This window comes from Lactuca serriola, chromosome 9 (assembly GCF_051521515.1).
Source record: "Lactuca serriola cultivar US96UC23 chromosome 9, Lser_US96UC23_V15, whole genome shotgun sequence".
Classification (NCBI taxonomy): domain Eukaryota; kingdom Viridiplantae; phylum Streptophyta; class Magnoliopsida; order Asterales; family Asteraceae; genus Lactuca; species Lactuca serriola.
The window spans coordinates 185433188-185452039 of record NC_136416.1 but is presented as its reverse complement, the minus strand read 5'-3'; the positions used below and the strand labels follow the sequence as shown (position 1 = coordinate 185452039).

General features: G+C 36.5%; 1 long non-coding RNA gene across 2 annotated transcripts; it reads left to right on the top strand.

The window, feature by feature from the left end:
• The first annotated feature begins 8722 nt into the window (after nucleotides 1-8722).
• LOC145074459 (uncharacterized) lies at nucleotides 8723-12795 on the top strand. 2 transcript variants are annotated; one of them, XR_013691854.1, is made up of 10 exons: nucleotides 8723-8851; nucleotides 8948-9084; nucleotides 9177-9301; nucleotides 9425-9622; nucleotides 9697-9763; nucleotides 9861-9902; nucleotides 10045-10806; nucleotides 11146-11272; nucleotides 11768-11913; nucleotides 12423-12795. It is a non-coding gene; the product is annotated as an uncharacterized LOC145074459 (long non-coding RNA). The 2 variants fall into 2 exon arrangements; XR_013691855.1 differs by having other exon boundaries at nucleotides 10025-10806.
• The last annotated feature ends 6057 nt before the right edge of the window (nucleotides 12796-18852 follow it).

Genomic DNA, 18852 nt, shown 5'->3' with positions numbered 1-18852 from the left:
AGAATTTTCATTTATATGCTTCTTAAGAGGAGAGTTTTTGAAAATTCTAGCCCAAGGGGTCTTGATATAGTTGGTGGATATCCCTAAGAAACCCTAGATAATGATAACCCATAAATAGGTAATTATCTAGTTTCCTAATTATTCATTTGGAGCATTCTAGATTACCATAATAGGGTATCTGTCACACCCCCAAACCGGAACGGCGGAAACGTTCCGGGGCGGATGACTTCATGTGGTAGCGTAACAAATGAATACATAGTAAAGAAAGCAATACAACCATCATATATATAATTGAAAGTTTACATTGTTAAAAGGTACATGTTCAAAACCAATTACAATATGATGCCAAAATATGTATTTAAACTGGCGCCGCAGCGTCCCTTCTTCAAAAGCTGTTTGTTACCTGTAATTACTGAATCCCTGGGACATACAAGTAGTTTTGAAAGAGTAGATCAACATTTAAGCTGGTGAGTTTCATAAGTATTAAATGACAACGTTTGTATGAAATGAAATGTTTTGTTTTTGTTTGTTTGTTCCTAGAAAATCCCATATTTTCTACTAGCATAAATGTAGCCTTCTATCAAGACCAATGTTTGTTTCTAGAAAATGTATGTACGTATAAAATTTCCAATACGTCTGAAAAACCCCGTAAATCAATGTATTTTTAATACCCCATGTGAGTTTTTATAACCATGCTATTGACTAGGAATGCCTATACGCAACGTTCTTCAGGCGTTGGAATGTTCTGACGTTTGTCACCCCAAATAGTGTATTGTAGCTAACAGTCAGGGCGTGGGGTTGTCAAGCCCGTATAGATCTATACACAAACACCATGCTCCCCCTCCAAGGGATTCTGGTATATAATACAGGACATGAAATGTGTACTCGAACGTACGTGAAGTTAATGTCTCAAAAAACTTAGTATAAAAACAGATTTACGTGTAAAAATGTTCATTTGTTTTTGTATGTGAAAGTGACTTCTTGAAAATAGTGTTTCTAGTATGTAAAAGTTAGTAATGTTCTCGTAAAACTATACTTATTATAGTTTCCTTTAAGTGTGTCTCGTTTGTATAGTAATCCCTAGTAAAATGCTCACTTGTTATGAAAAGTATAATTTTTATAGTGTCTAAAATGGACACATATACATACAGTATAAGCAGAGTGTTTGATTTATACATATATAACAACATTTTTCATTTTAAAAGATATGATGTTATCGTGATATATTTTGCATATGAAAGTTTCCCTATAATAGTTATAAATCACATATGATTCCGTTGATAAAAAGTGTATAATGAAACTTTATATAACACACGATAATAATCGTGTGTTTTACTTGTATTTCTCCCCTTAAAATCATATAAAAGCATTTATAAAATATTTAAAAGTGTGGATTATAAGGGTATGAACTCACTTGGAAGATCGAAAAAGGCGAGATGAAAACCGAGCAGAATTTCGACTCGAGAAAGCGGATTTTCTCGGGATTCTCGGGAATCTCGGGAGCACAAACGACCTTCGGGACTTGAGCAAGGAAACCGGGGCTTCGGGTTAGCACGGGCACAGAAAATGAGGCAAGAACGCAAGAAAGTTGAGAGAAATTGAGCCCTTTCTTCGGAACCCTCGCATCCCTCTTATAGGGGGTGGGAACCCCCTCGGTACGCTGGGCGTACGCGTGCGTCATGCGTGACCGCCTCCTCGACTGCCTCGGAGCTTCAGATAGGACGGGTATAGCCTTGCATAGGGGCGACGTGGACGATCCGAGGCCTAGTCCTCGAGTACGCTGGGCGTAACTCGGCTCGACCTGGTGACTCCTCCTTTGGATAATACCAAGGTTAAATAATAAAATTTATATTTTAATTATTTATTAAACTTCAAAAATTCATATCTTCTTCATACGAACTCCGTTTTCGACGTTCTTTATATTCACGCGTAGGTGAGACTATGCTCTACAACTTTCGTTTAGATTCCGTCGGCAAATTTTGAAATTATTTTTATTCTTTATTTTTAAAAGGTCGCGGTAAGAAAATTTCGTTAGAAATTCATAACTTCATCATCTGACGTCTGTTTTTGCCAAACTTTTTACCGTTGCAAAACCATTGCCGAGACCTTCAATTCTCATTTGGGTCATTCCGGCCAAAATTCGCTCGATCTCCGTTTCGAGTTTTTAGCTGTCTGTCGCTAAGCCGAACTTGGAAAAATCATAACTTCTTTATACGAAGTCAGATTTGGGCGATCTTTTTACGTACGATCACGGTTTAATGTCATCTAACATAGTAGGTAATTAATTTGAGATTTTTGGACATTTTATTTTCGAAGTTTATTTCCTTGTATCAAAAGTGGTTACAATACTTGACTTTTTAGGTCATTACATAGAGTTGAAATATCGGGTTGTCACAGTATCAAAACCATCTAAGCATGGAGGTTTCTAGAATCTCTCTCTTGCTCAATTACAAAGCAACCCGTGTACAATTAATTAATTCCAGTTAAACCCAAATTAATTCTAATCAATTATAAATTAATTCTAATTGATTTCAAACCAATTGTTTAACTATTGATATCGTGTTAATTTATTAATAATAAATTAATATATCAATTATCTATTTCCAATTAATATATTAATCACATAATATATTAACAAATTATTTATCTTTTTTTCTCCTAATATCATTTCTAGTTGTTTCTGATTATCAGGGTAACCTAAAAGGACTTTGCTAATTATTCAAGATTGTACTAATTTAGTTATTGGCTTAGACACCTAATCCAACAGTCTCCCACTTGGATAAGTCTAAAACTAAATTGCAAGTACAACTTCTAAATCAAACAACAAAGGGTGCTTTCTAAAGCAACTGTCGAACTCTGATCCGATTAGATATTTGTCCTTAGATAAGTGATCAAATATTCCCTTGTTCTACAACATATCACATGGACACGAGATATGGATTGAAATCAATCTCATTGTCCAAAATTTTGTTTTTCGATTTCCATATTTATGACGACTGTATTTAGACTACTAATTGAACACATCAATTTAGTCTGGGTTTGGCTAAGCACTTCAGATGTCAACAACAAATCATCGAGCGGCCCAAAGATATCATTTTTCCTGTTAGGGCAAAAGGACCAAATAAATTTTGACTTATATGCTTGTATCCTTTACTTATCAAATCATGAATGACATTATGTCTTATAACATCACGTTACTAATAAGTTTACATAACACCAATGCACAATTGAATTGTAAATTACAACTCATATATCTTCATTTCAAGAATATAAGATATTATCATCTTATAATTACTCGTGATAAAATCCATGAAGTAATTCTATGAGTGTGGGTTTGTCTAATAGCTAAAATCTCCATTTTCTAAGTACTCATGAATATTTTAGCAACCATTGCAATGTCTAATCTCCATATGCAATCTACAATTAAATTCATTATTGTCTTAATTCACTACTTACTTCCAAAAGTATGAGCGATTGGGGAATTTCGAATAATCAAATCATTCAGGAATTAAAACATGCAAAGTGAAACACAATAATAAACTAATCAACTATGGTCTCGAATGTTTCAAGTAATCAACTAACCACTTGAATTAAATAACATCAGTTATGCCTTATTATGGACATGCATACTATGCCTCTCTATGGTCCTTCCTTTGTGAACAGATCAACTGGGCACGATTCTAATGATGCTCATTTCACAATTTCAAATTCTTGTCACTATCTAAAATGTATTGGAATTCCAACTTTAGATGCATTGACCTTCTATGATTTCAAGGCTTCTAAGTCATAGAGACTAAGACAACGATATTATAGAATTTTCCATTGGAACTTTGTTACTAGAAATAATTTCATGGAAATAAAGTTTCAAATTCAAGGTACACTCTTTGAACACCTCTCTTGCATTAAAGTTTCCAACTCACATGTAGATTAAGAATCAACTCACACTATGGAAACATTTCCATATTCCCACACGACCATCAATTTTGACCAAGAATCATCTCACAAACAAAACCATACTTCTAAATATCCATAAGAAACCAATCTTCATTAAACCTTAGAATGTTCTTGACGGTTGTTTAACAACTTTAGTTACACAAAATTCTAGTCATTTTTCTGTTCTATATCCAAAGCATATGGGACTCGATTCATTATGTCTCACATACGGATTTCATATTTGTTTAAACTCTTGCTATAATACTCCCATATATCGAATATCCTATGTTGAACCATTTCAACAAAATATTCATATATGTCTCTGACTATGTTCTATTAAACTATGAAATCTAAACCTTTAGATTTGAAACAAAGTATGAGTGCCCTCTCCCTTAACTCTATCATAACGAAACAATTCCCAAACATTGCAGTTTGAAAATTAATAGTTTTGTTCCCTACGAACAGCATTGTCAATCATACAATACTAGTATAACAATTATGCTCCCACTAGCTTTGATAAGTATCGAAAACTCAAATGTACTTCTAGAAATGAATAATCTTCACTTTCTTACTGAAGTATAGATTTTTGTTATGCGGTGCTTCGATAAGTCTCCAAATAGACTTCTAAAGCTTATACACCTTCATTGGATAGATTATGTGTGTGTTTAAACCCTTTCAAAACTTATAGATAGATGTCTTGAAAGTTCAAACAATCCCTTTCCGTTCCTTACAATTTGAAATATGAAGAGGGATGTCATAGACATATTGTAAATTTGAGAATGAAATTAACACATACATCATCCATATTGATCTTTAGCAGATCTTATAATCTATCAACAAAAGTATTTCCTGATAATCATTCTCATGAATTAGAGTGAAACCTTTCCCATCCATTTGAATCTATAATTTGCAACCTATAATCATAAGATAAGGTTTAGGACCAAACCAAATTCAAATTTAGCCTTCATTTATGGACTGAACTTTGTAATCCTAAATTTATTGCCCTCTGGTAGCACAAGGGCCTACCAGTGCTTCCATGTTGTTAGCAGCTCACCTATATTGATTAATGTACTTTCACTGACCAACACACTATGCTTTTGTAGTTAAATGAAAAACATAGAACTCTTAAGCATTGCCAACTCAACTTGAAGTGACAATAGGTTATCAACCTAATGTCGCGTGCTAGTGATAACTAAAAGGTTTATTGTCGGTTGAATCTTGAAACTCTTAAGATCAATACGACTCCAATTGACTTCTTGACATATGAGTTTTCTCTCAAGGGACATTCCTTCACGAGCGAAAACAAATATTCAAAAGTTTGTGTGGACTCTCGAAAAGAAAACATATCATAGAATAGGTCTCAGTTTATCTTTTGTTTCTCGATTAACGAAAAACATCGCAACTCCAATTCTATATGTGCTAGAGTAAGAAAACATTTTACACCACATATTTCAAGGTGTTATCAACCTTCTTAGTTTGAAAGGAGTTTCAAGATACGATTTGTAGTAACTAGAGTATGACTCTAAAACTTGATTGGAACAAAGTATGACTCATCTATGATTGACCCATTTCCAACATGTTCGATTAATCTTCTTAGTCATATAATTGCACTAAGATGTTCTTCGAGGATTAATTGCGATATAAAATCAAAATCACCAAGAAGATCATAAAATGTGATACTAAAGTACTCTCCTTTCCTTTTAGATTGGAGAAATTTTTATCTTTCTGCCTAGTAGATTCTTCTCATTTGTTCTGCTAATCTTTGAACCTTTCGAAAGTATCAGAATTATGCTTAATCTCGTAAACACAATCATATTTACCGATACATCAGTAAATCATGACATATAGAATTATCTTCCTTTGTGGTGGACGTAAATAGTCCATATTAACATGTACTAGATCCATCAATCATTCACTTTTCTCACATAAACATGTGATCAATGAATTAGTTATAATTTTCCAATAAACGAGATTCTCATACACTATACAATATAAGTTGTACAACACCAAGTATCTATCTAGTTGGTGATGAGATTTCTTTTAACTTGGTCAATTACAACAATACCACAAGCGATATCATAAGAATCAATTCCACAATTAATATTGCTAATATTAGTAATGTAACCAACCCTTTCATAAATTTCATTGCAAGGAAATATATATAAGGCAACCATATAAACCAAAATACCACTTTATTGAAAATAAACAAAAAGTTGGAACTCATCCTTACAATGCATAAAATTCAAACTATGTTTCTAGACATCTCCGAAGAGTAATAGCAATCTATTAAGTTATCTCAACTCCTTAGTAGTAGCTTCAAAATCCGATCATTGAACCATGTAACCAAAGTCCATTTCTCTTGATCAGTTTTAGCTTACCTTGTTCAAGCTTCCTTCCTTCTTATAACTCCTTTAATACCATCAAAATGTGATTATCACATCATGTATTAAGAGTATATGAATAGGAACCTATAAAACAATGGAGTCAGCTAATGGATGTACTTGAAGTAGAGTCACACGACTTGGCTTTACTATCTCTAAGATCTTTTAGGTATTTTAGGCAGCTTTCTTTTCCAATGTCCCATCATTTGGTAGTAGAAACAATTGGACTCTTTGAGGTCAACACATGGAACAATCCCAGAACTAACCTTTCTCTTTACCATACGATTAAACAGTTTGATTTTGGAAGACCCCTTTCCATTGGGAAGATAAATATTTTCTAGATTACCATTGTTAATGTCCTTGGAAACCGTGGAATTAGACCCTATAAGAATCTCTGCTTTAGTTATGTTAAGTATTTCCACTTCATCAACAATCAACATTTGGGTCAGATCAATTAGGGTCACATCGACACTACTAGAAAACAACCCTTTAATGACGCGCAAACAATGACACGCGGTGATTTACGATACGCAAAAGCGTGTGCCCTAAAAATAATGTTATCTCTTCTAAAATTTGAAGGATAGTGGATACGCTTTTATACGTGCCCTAAAATTAATGTCGAACAAAAAAAAAACACGGAGGGCACTTATTTAAAAATGGGTGTCGTCTGGAAATGTCGCTTTATATTTTTTAAATGAAAAGCGCGTTCTCTTCCTTTGCAGCGGGGGAAACGAAAATCCCAAAAGTTTGAAAGGCCGCCATTGTTACCCTCTGCCTTATTTCCATCGTTCTTCTCTCTCTCTCTCTCTCTCTCTCTATCTCTATCTCTCTCACTCTAATACCCAAAAAAAACCCTAATAACATCACCAATCCTCTTTTTTCCCACAACAAAATCGCAATATGATCCCATCTTTTGAACAGATCAAACCCACAAGGGTTCTCGACGGAAGAGATACAGCTTCATACGAGCCCTAATTTCTCATATGAATTCGTTAACTTCTTCAAATGGTTCTCAGACTTTTTTTCTCTCTCTACATTTTCTTCTCCTTCATTTCTCGATCCCCGGAAGGTTAGGAGAACGCTGCGTCTACAATCGGATTGCTAGGTCGTAATCCTGAGAGCGTTGAACGCCGGTGTATGCTCGGTGTTTGTTAAAATTCTGAAAGAAGGTCCCATGAAAGAGCAAGAAGTTGTCGCCTGGGCTGTATCGTTCGATTAACACAATTCATCAAACCCTAGAATCGTAAAGGAAACCAAGCCCCCATAGCTTTCTTCACACTTCACCTCCTCAAAGATCTATCGGTAATAAATCAAATTATTCTTTGCTTTATACTATTTGTATGCGACCTTCTAATCTTTTTGATCCAAGTTCTATTTAGGCTCCATATGGAGGAAGTATCTTCGTATGCGACATTCTAATCTCTTTCATCTTTTTTTACATCTCAACGTGTTTCTCGGAAGCATCATTACTGGAACCGCGCTTCAGCAACTAAAAGAGTTCTTGGATCAGTCGCCATCCTGGAGAAGACAGAGGAAACCATGGATCCTGGTTCATTGCTTTGGCCTGTAACCAAGCCTCGATTATAGTTGTACTTCTTGCTTGGACTCGTGTACTCAACCATCACCCTTATTCTCCTTCCATTTATCATCGTCTTCTTTGAGTTTGCTTATATGTTTATTCATCATCAGGTAACTCGATTTTGCTTATATCTAAAACAGAATATAAAGTTTGAATTTGTGAGTAATATCTGAATTGTGGAATTTTCGTTCTGTGGTGTTAGATTATCAAAGTGTAGCACGAGAAATATGAGAGTGCAGCATCGTTTTGGACAGATGTTTGTAGGCTTATTATTATTGGTTTTGATGCAGCTGTTTCTTTATCACCTAGCAGATTACGTTTGTCGTGTAATGCGGATTTCTCCATTCAGATACTATTGTGATATGATATTTGAATTCATGAAAAATGGTTACTATGTTGTTAATTTTATAATAGGAATCATCTTTAGTCAAAGATTGGAAACCTTTCATTTTATTTTTAAAAAAAGAATCTTATTTTTATATTATCTGCAGAGCAATCTTACGATAGCATTCCAAATTTTAGCGTAGCAGATGCCCTTCGACTCACTGGTATAGGAAGAAACGAATTCATTGATATCATGAACAAATGTAGATCAAAGGTATAAACTTGATTCAATGTATTGTTGCTTGTTGGTGAAATTACATTAATACCCTTTTGCAGTTAAATTAAATTATCTTATCTTTATTTTTAGCTTATATATTTAAACAAATATGTCTTTTAGGAAGACCAACATTCAACTAGCTCACACGCAAACAAGATGGTTAAGTCACTCAAATTTATGGCTGCTCATGTTGATCATTAATTTACTCTCACATTTCTGTTATTATTTTATCAATCTCACCTTGTATTTATTTATACTTATAATTTGGTTGATTTCATGGATTTGTAGTTGCAAATTTACAAAGGAAGAGAACCCGTTCTTGTCTTTGCAATCTTTCAGAGCTTTCTTGTTTTTAAGGTATGCTTCAACTCAGATGCTATTATAAAAATTAAAAAACATACATTAGAGATTAAATCTTTGTTGATCATTTGCATTTATTTATGGAATTCTTAGGGGGTTTAAGTGATGGATACAAGAATTATATCTTAGAGAAGGAACTTCCGGATGAAACTCATAAAGAAGATGGGGTTGCACTATTTAGAGTTCAAGGGTATGGACCCGAAAACATGCAAGCAATCCAAGTTGAACCTGTAAGTCCTTTGCTTCTTTGATTTTTGTGTTTACTTTATAAGATTTTGTTAGTTATTCATTGTTTAATTTACTTTCTAATTGGCTTGGGTAGCGTCATCATTGAACTCCTCCTATTGTTACACACTACACAGTGGTTCTTCTCTCTTCAAATGGATTGGAAATCATACAACTCCTGAGCTCCAGGAACTTGTTGAGAGGCAACTGGTTGTTATTAAGGTTTGAAAACCTCTTGATTTTTTTGTTCTCTCTGCAGTAAAAATAAGTTTTAATGGTTTTTACAATGTATTAAACTGTTCATGTTTTCTTACTATGATTTACTTTTATGCGTAATACTCGCAGCCAAATATGCAATCCAAATTACAAAAGGAGGGTCCAGAGTCCAATGGAACGATTATTTGTGGGTCAACCATTTTTAATCTGGAATTTGGATGCACATCAATCATGTGGGTCGGGTATTCTAGCTTATGGATGGCTTGCTGATCTAATACGAAGAGATCTGTTTTTGGGATGGTACTGATGAAGCTCGACCTCTATCAGGTTTGTTGATCAACATATAAATTAAAAACAAATTAAAATTTAAATATGATTTTTAATCACAATTCAATTCATAGGAATCTGGCAGACACTTGGAGACTCTTGTACGCGTTGTGCGTTATCTTTTGCATTAGTCTTATAATGGTTTGTGTTTCTATTCATATTAACTGACTATATTACCCTTGTGGTAGTTAGCTTTTGTATCATTAATGAACTAAACTTTGTTCTCTGTAATGTGCAGACAAGGCAACCTGCTCTTTTTTCTGCAACTCAAACAAAGAAGGTAAAACCTTTTTCATATAAAAGTTTGTGTTTCTTTTCATATTCACTGACTATATTACCCTTTAGTCTTATAATAGTTTGTGTTTCTATTAATAATAATTGTTGAATTTTTTGATTTATTAGGTGTCTTGATTGAAATGCAGGGGTAGTGGGTGTTGGTATTCAACATTAAGACTCTTGTAGAGTACAAACAGTCAACAACATAATTGAATAAGACAAAAAAAAAGGAATGGAGGTTCTTCAGTACCCCCTCCCCCTATCGGTTTGTTTTTGATGAGATTGGATTTGGGTATTGTTGTGCAGCACGCTCTAGAAAACAGAGGAATGGGCAGCTTGGGTATAGAACACATAGTGGTTATAAAGACATAATAAAAACATGACTTCCTATGTTGATATAATAAAATATATGATTTGCATTTTGGATTGCATCGAGATTGTTGGCACATATTATCTTTCGTGTCAATTGTTTGTGGTTTAAAGTTGATGACCTTATTGATTAAAAAATTTAAGGTTGCTGAATTCATAAAAAAGAATTAGGATCTTAAAACTTGATCACTAATTTTGTGTTTTGGCCTCAATTAAATGTCATGTACAATGTATATGTCCTTTCTTATAGTTTTATTTAGGATCTCTTAAGTTGGACCAAATATGATGATTAAAATGGAATTGTTGGATGAAGAATGAAAAACTAAAAAAATACATGACTTAATTTATCCATAGACATCTTTAGACCTCCGTTTGCAATTAATCGGTCTGCTTTTCATGGTCTCATCGTTCTCTCGATCGAAACCCTAAATTTCGAACCAGTTGCAGCAGAATTTATGGGAGATGAACAGAAGCAGATATATCATGAAAAACAGAAGTTACAATTTTGCCTCTTACACTCTCTCAACAATCTCTTCCAGGTTTTTTCTTCTCGTCTGATTTCCGTTCAAATTCCGTAGAATTGATAAATTTTGTGTGGTTGATATTTCGTCAATTGGGCAAACTTTTGATATGCTTACAGAAAAGTAGAATCAAATCAGGTCATAGTGTTTGGAATAATGAGTTTTTGAAAATTTAGTTGATTTTACTGATTAATTACCCCATACGTTCCATAACCAGGCATCGATTTCTCCTAATTTTATGATTTCAAATGTATCATGAGTTTTGATCAATTACAGTGTTTCGTTCTGTACTTGGTTCCATCTCTTAGGATTCTGGGCAAATTGTTTAACAAGTTCTTCCTTTTTGATGCGATTCAGGAGAAGGATGCGTTTACAAGAAAAGATTTGGATGATATAGCTGAACAGCTTGTTAAAGAAGATCCATATGAAGGAAACCGGATGCCTTTTTCAGTTATCTTCAAGCCTCATCATAATTCACTAACAGGTAATTATGACATAAATGTGTTAATTACTGCAGTTGAAAGATAAGGGAAGAGAGTTGTTTGGCATGATAGGCGTAATAGAGCTTCTTCCATTAACCTTGATGAACCTGAAGGTAAATTAATGGGGATTGTGCTAAATGTTCCTATAAGAAAGTATGGTGGTCTTTAGAGAAGTAGACATTAGGTTTCTTTGAGAAGGATTAATGGGATTTGGTATAACTTAGATAGTGACTTTACATCTCCTTGTTCATTTGGAAGTACTAAAGACGAATAAGAAAATAAAACTTTTCTAACCTGAACCCATGAGTAACTTGAGGGCTGAAATTAAAGGTGTGTTTTTCCCTTTTGGCTACATTAACAAGATGACGTTAATGTTGCATAAAAACAGGCTTTCAAATGAATACAAAGTTTTTCCCTTTTGGCTACATTAACAAGATGCATCTCTAGTTTTTTTGTCTTTTGTTGATTAAAGGTGTGTTTGTTATTGTTTGACCCAGATTGAAGCAGAGTTCTTCATAGAGTATGGAGAGGCAAGTAGGTACCAAGTTCAAGAAGTTATTGGGAAAGGAAGTTATGGTGTTGTGGGGTCCGCTGTTGATACTCACACAGGAGAAAAGGTTGCAATCAAGAAATATTCATGCAGGTTGGTTCTTTTTATCTTAACAAGATATATGTTCTTGTGGTATTGTGACTGATACCTACAAATACTTGTATGAATGTGCAAATATATGTATCAGATACGTATACTTTTGTGTTTGATTGTTTGTCATGTGTGCAGCAAATGTGTTTCAATGAGATTTAAAACCCAAAAACATTCTTGCTAATTCTGACTGTAAACTGAAGATCTATGATTTAGAACCCTAAAATAGTCACAAATAAGAAGATTACAGATTTTTTTCCTGGTTTCACTCCCAATGTGAAAACAGGTTGCACTACTGGGGCACAAGTGGTGAATCCCATGGTGTTCAATAAAAGGAACCAACACCCTTCCGTGTAGTATGCTCTTTTATTCCTATAGACTGTTATTTATCAACAAAAAAAATCTTTTTGACTTTTTTTTATAACAAAAATGTTTTTCTTTCACATTAATAATGTCATAGATTTAGGTAAATGATGCAATCTTAGAATAGTAACTTCATTGTATTCTATTAGGATGCATTTAAAGATCTGAGAAGGGATTGCTTCCACAGTATGGCTGAGAAACCTCAGTTTACTCTCTTATATTTCAGGTTCTAATTTCTATATTCTTCAGTAATTTTCCTTTTATACCCCTGGCTGAGATAAAGGGACTAATTCCAGAGGTTTTATTGAGCAGCTTTCGGAGTTGTAACATTAGCAACTGTGATTATGTGCTTGCTATGGCTAGGGATAGTTGATGGAATTGAATATCAACCAAGTGGAAATGCATTAGAAGTTAGAAATTTACCTATAGTTGTTGGACTAATTGGTTTTTTCTATGGATTCTATTTTTTGTATGACATTAAATTTATGCAATGGATTCTATTTTTTGTATGACATTAAATTTATGCAATGGATTCTATTTTTTGTATATAATATTTTATTTTCTATTATGAAACATTAAATACAAATTTAATTTGAAAATAAGTAAATCTATAAATAATATTTTTTTTAAACATTTAAAATTATGATACGTAAAAAAGTGTGTCATCTTCATTTATGACATGGCCTTTCTTGACAGGTGCTTTCTTGATACGCATTGCGTGTCATTAACACGCGTGTCGTAACGTAACGACACGCGAATGCATGTCGTCTTCCTTTATGATAGGGCCTTCCTTGATACGCATTGCGTGTCGTAAACGTGCGTCATAATTGCACGTCGTAAATGAGCGTCGTAAATGCGCGTCGTCTATAGACGACGCGCAAAAGCATGTCGTCTCTCTTTATGACATGGCCTTCCTTTATGCGCATTTGCGCGTCGTCTGAGCCTTTTACGACGCGCAATGAGCGTCGTAAAAGGCTGTTTTTCTAGTAGTGCGAGATTCCTCATATGAAAGTTTTCAATAAACTAACCATATGACTTAGGAAGAAAGAGAAGAATCAAGTCAATGTCTTGCTCCCTTGGTAAAATGACACCCAATCTATCCAAATTGTCAGTGTATGATTTCTTTTCAGAACATGCGTACACACCAAGTTTCCATCTTGATGTTTACATGCCGATAGAGATTGAGTCGTCTCGATTTTTCAACTTGATGAAAACGTGATGTTGGGAGATTCATAGGAGGAGGAGACTTGAAGAGAGATGATGTCTAGTTCCATCATTTACTAAGGAAGGGAAAAACAATTTCACCTTGACTTGAAATTGGAAGAACTATGGAAGATTGAGGAAAACTATTTACATAAGAATAAGGAAGACCATTTCTATCTTCATAAGATATTTTAAAATAGAAGAAAAAGAAGAATTCAAGTTAGTTGATTTTTAATCCTTAATTATTAACCCATAAACTTAAATTAAGGCTAGGATCCACATTTTTATTCGAACTTTGAAGAGGTACGTCGTAATCAAATTCGAATCTATTTTAGGTAGGTAAGGCTTTTATCCATTCCAATATTATGAAACTCCTAGATGTTTTGAGATTCATTGAATCTTATCAATGACATGTTTAATCTTGAATTATGCTCTCACTTTTGTGATTGGGATGCCGAGGATCACAAATGAGATTTGAATAACCATGCAAACCCACTTGACAACCTCGACGTCATTTATCATCTCACATTGATGTGTCGGTTAACCACAAACACTCCATCAACAATGATAATTTTCAAGATTCCCATCATATCTCTTTATAGTCCCTATTAGTTTGTCGGTTAACCACACACGCTCCACTAACGACATATAAAGCACGAAGTGCTTTTTCATGGATTAGCATACTTTTCACATTTTTCCTAAAGTAACTATGAGTGGGATTTTAAAAAGGTTTAGTTAGTTTATATCATATACTTATTAATGAGATTATGTCCTATCAAATCTGTTCGGCTAATGACCCTCCACCATACAAGAGAGCAGTGGGTGAGAGTGGACACCTAATGGCGGTTATTTTAAAGGTCGTTGTAACGCTTGTTTCAAGTATCATTTATTTCTTAAGTTTTTAAGGTTTTAGACTGGAACTTGATGAGTTGGGGAGCTCCAACTTGTCGTGTAAGGATCATAATGGACGCAGGATTAAGGTTCTACTCGACGAGTTGGAAGGCCTCAACTCGACCAGTAGACGCTGGAAAGGAAAACCCTAATTTTCAGGGCTTGTGCCCTATTTAAAGGCCTTAAGCCTCATTAGTAGCCTCCCCTATCGCCCCCATCATCCAAAGAAACCCTAGTTCACCCACTTCCTCTTATTGTATGTGTGTGTGAGCTTTGAGAGTGACTTTTGGTGCTCTTTTGGAAAGGAACTAGAATCTTGAAGAGGTTAGATTGAGTAGAAGGCAGTAGATTTGGGATTTCCTCTAGTGTTGCAGCTACATTGAGGTATAAAGTCGAAACCTTGTCCTTTTATTGCTTAGATCTTCTTCTATGGAATTTTATGGCCATTATTAGCCTAGTTTGGGACTATTCTTGGATTTGAGCATGATATGAAGATTTTACTTCAGATCTGGATATCTCATGGCCTTTGTGGACTTAAAGTTGCCAACTTTATCAAGTCTTGGCCCTACTTCATGATCTAAGACCCTTGATAAGCTTGTTTAAGTGTTTTTAGCCCTTTGATGACTTGCATGGATGTAAAGTTAGCAACTTTACATGGTATCTCAACCCTAGGGGACTCGATCTGTAGTTTGGGGTTTTAGATTCGACTAAAAAGGGCTGAATATGTTAAGACTGGGAAAACTCGATGTGTTGCCCTGGAAACTCGATGAGTTGGAATGGGTTTCCCCGCCTTCTGGATACTGAGTGAACATGACAAGTTGGCTAGGGTTTTTACCGATTTTCTAAACACTGAAGGAACTTGATGAGTTGCAAGATGCACTCGACGAGTTGGGGTCAACATGGACTGTTGACCTTGACTTTGACCATGGTTGACTAAGTTTGACTTTAAGGGTATTTTGGTATTTCTGTATTTTGACAAATAAGTCACTTGGAGATTGTAGGCTATTGAATTAGAGTTGTGGATTGGGATTGATCTTATCAGTTCAACATTTCTTGAGAGGTAGGTCTCCTCACCATACCAATGGGTCGAAGGCACCAAGGATGTCCCATTATATGATATGTGAATTATTAGTTGATTATGTGATATGTCGGTATGACAATTGTATGGAAGACCCCAGGGGTTCTCATGGCAGTAGATTAATACCATGAGGGGGTTCCCATGGCATTTGGTATAAGTCCTTGGAGGGTTTCCAAGGCATCCTAGTATATTTGCATGTTTATCCCGTATGATATTTCTTTGGTTAGTGAAGACCAAGTGGGGATTACCATGGCAGGTAGTCAAGACCACGTGGGGGTTCTAGTTGCAGTTATTAAATACCATGTGGGGGTTCCCATGGTAGTTAGTGAAGACCATGTCGGGGTTTCCATGACAGGTAGTTAAGATCACATAGGGGTTCCAGTGGCACTCAGTATAAGACCTTGGAGGGTTTCCATGGCATCCTTATATGTTTGTATGCATGGATTATGTGGTATGTGTAGCTTATATAGCTAATATGGATTATGTGATTACGTGGATTGTGTGGGTATGCTCTGGGAAACCATTAAGCATTAGCTTACAGTTTATTGGTTGTTTCAGGTACTTCAGAGCCTAAGGGCAAGGGTTCGGCTTGATGGCACGACATGCACTCTCCAACGATTTTATTTTGGGACACTCTGATATTATGTTTGAAACTGTGGATTTTGAAAACAATTTTATTTGGTATTTTATGTTCATTATAAACGATTTTGTTAATTAAAAATGAAAATTTATTTTGGAAAATTTGGGTTGTTACAAGTTGGTATCACAACCCTTGGTTTGAGGGATTCGGGCACACTCTTGGGTGTGTCAGGACTCAAAATAAGGAAATGGTAAAATTGTTTTGAAAAATCAAAGTTAAAACTTCTTAAACTGAAAAAGGGAGAGTACAATGCACGTAATCGGCTGAGCTCAAGTAAGTGGTTCCCTAATATGTTAGCCATGCTATACTGATATTTGGAATATGATAGTCGAGTGGATTTTGCTATGTGTATGCTTTAAAAATTGTATATGGTTAGGATCTTATAGCCTTAGAATGATTAATTTGGCCTTATTTCATGTTCCTTGTCCGGTTGTGGTCCTAGGGTAGATTCTATTATTCTAAAGTATATATGATCATGTTCTGTGTATAATTTACATGCATAAGGAAACAGGTTATGATTGATCTGCTGGTTTGATATGGATGGAGCAAATCATAGGATAGCCTAGGAATTGAGTTATGTGGTAGCCTATCATAGGATATTTTTTGTTCTGGGATGAATTCGAGTTATCAGGTAGAACCTTGGGGAAGGTAGAGGTAGGTGTAGAAGGTAGTGTCGGTCTAGTACTACTGAAAGCATAGGACCTGTACCCAAACTGATGTTAGATCTGGAAGCTCTAAGGAGAACCGGTGTGGAAGGATCGCCTTTTGAATATATTGATCATTTTGTCTTATGGTATTTTAGATCAAAATGGTGGTGACACGGCATGGAGTAGGGGGATCAGGATCCGGATCTGGGTCGGGCGACGGTACCGAGCACAATTGATGAGAGGCTATGCGAGCTTATTGCAGTCGAGGTTTACGAGGGGCATCCTTGACGCTACCCTAGTGATTTTTGGGACATTCAAGGAAGGGATGACAGAGATCATGGAGGCGTAGCTCAGGTCTTTTCTAGCTGAGATTGTTGCATGGCAGGTCGGGGGCCGAACTCCTTCGTTTAGGGAGTTCAAGGTGTGCGGAGTGCCTGAGTTCTTCAGGGTCAGGGAACCTATAGTTAGTCGACGTTGGGTGGCAGACATGGAGAATTCCCAATGCATGAGCTTTTGACCTAAGGCGGAAAAGGTGGGGTTTGCCTCGTATATGTTGAGGGACAGAGCTAGGGATTGGTGGGAGGAGGTGACTAGCTAGGTGGGAGCAGCCAGTGTGGCTGAGATGACATGGGCAGAGTTTGTCAGACGCTTTGATCTGGAGTTTGTACCATCTATTGAGGTGAAACGGTTAGTGAGGGAGTTTCAGGAGCTCCAGCGGACCATCGAGACTGTGGGAGAGATCACCGCCAAGTTTCAGGAACGAGCACTGTAGATCCTGCAGTATACTGTAGATGAGGATATGAGGAGGACCAGGTATCATTCCAAGTTAAGGGATGATATTTGTTAGTTTGTGAGCTTTACACAGTGCAAGACCCTGAATGAGATGGTGGAGAAAGCACGAGAGCAGGAGATGGAGTTGGAGCTTCGCACTAAGCGTAAGCTAGTGCAGGTTTAGACAGTTGTGGGTCAGGCTAAAAATCCTAAGACCTCAGATTCTTCTAGTAGGGGATAGCAGGGTCGTCACCGGTGTCCCAAATATGGGAGATCATACGGTGGTGTTTACCGGGGTACGAGTCTGATGTGTTATACATATGGTCAGCCAGGCCACGTGAGCAGGGATTACCCCAAGAAGGTCTTCATTTGTTTCCACTGCAACCAGACTGGCCATAAAAAGGCCAATTTTCCGAGGTTACATGGAGGAGGAGGATCAATGGCGGCGCCTACGCCCGCCGCAATGAGGATCATTGATCGCCACCTTGCCAAGGTGGATGCTCCTGTGTTGATGAGTTGCGCATTTCAGTTGACTACCGAGGAGGCTCGAGCAGCGCCAAAGATCATGACTAGTACGTAATTTACTTTATGCTCAATATTGATTTGGTATGCTTATGTATATATGTGCTCTTATATAGGGACCTTTATAGTGAATGGTATGTCGGCCCATGTTCATTTCGATTCGGGAGCAACCTGATCGTTCGTATCTATTGCGCTTAGCAAGAAGTTCTGGGATGCTCCGGGAACTTTGGATTCCTTGCTTGAGGTTGATATTGCAAATGACCGCACTGTGAGTGTCAAAAGGGTATATCAGGACTATGTCCTGAATGTGAGTGGGGAGAGGTTCCATGTCGATCTGATTCCGATTCCATTGCAATGATTGAAGGTGATCATTGGGATGGACTGGTTGGGGGCCAACAGGGCTATGATAGATCGTGAGTGCTAGCTGGTGAGAGTTCGAACCCCAAGTGGGGAGAACTAGTTATTCGGAGAGAGAGGGCCTCGCAGGGGCCAACCCTCTGTTCAGCTGCGAGGGCTAGGAGACTTCTCCATCAGGGTTGTTCGGGATTCTTGGCGTATATCTCGGATACAAGGGTTGAGACTACGACAGATTTCGGTAGTGTACCGCTTGTACAGGATTTTTGGGATGTCTTTCCCATGGATTTGCCCTGGGTGCCTCCGGAGAGGCAAGTAGAGTTTCACATTGATTTGGTGTCGGGTTCCGCTCCGATAGCTAAGTCACCGTACCGGCTAGCTCCGCCCAAGATGCAGGAGCTGTCTACGCAGCTTCAGGAGCTGCTAGACCGAGGGTTTATTCATCCGAGCAATTCCCCATGGGGAGCACCAAT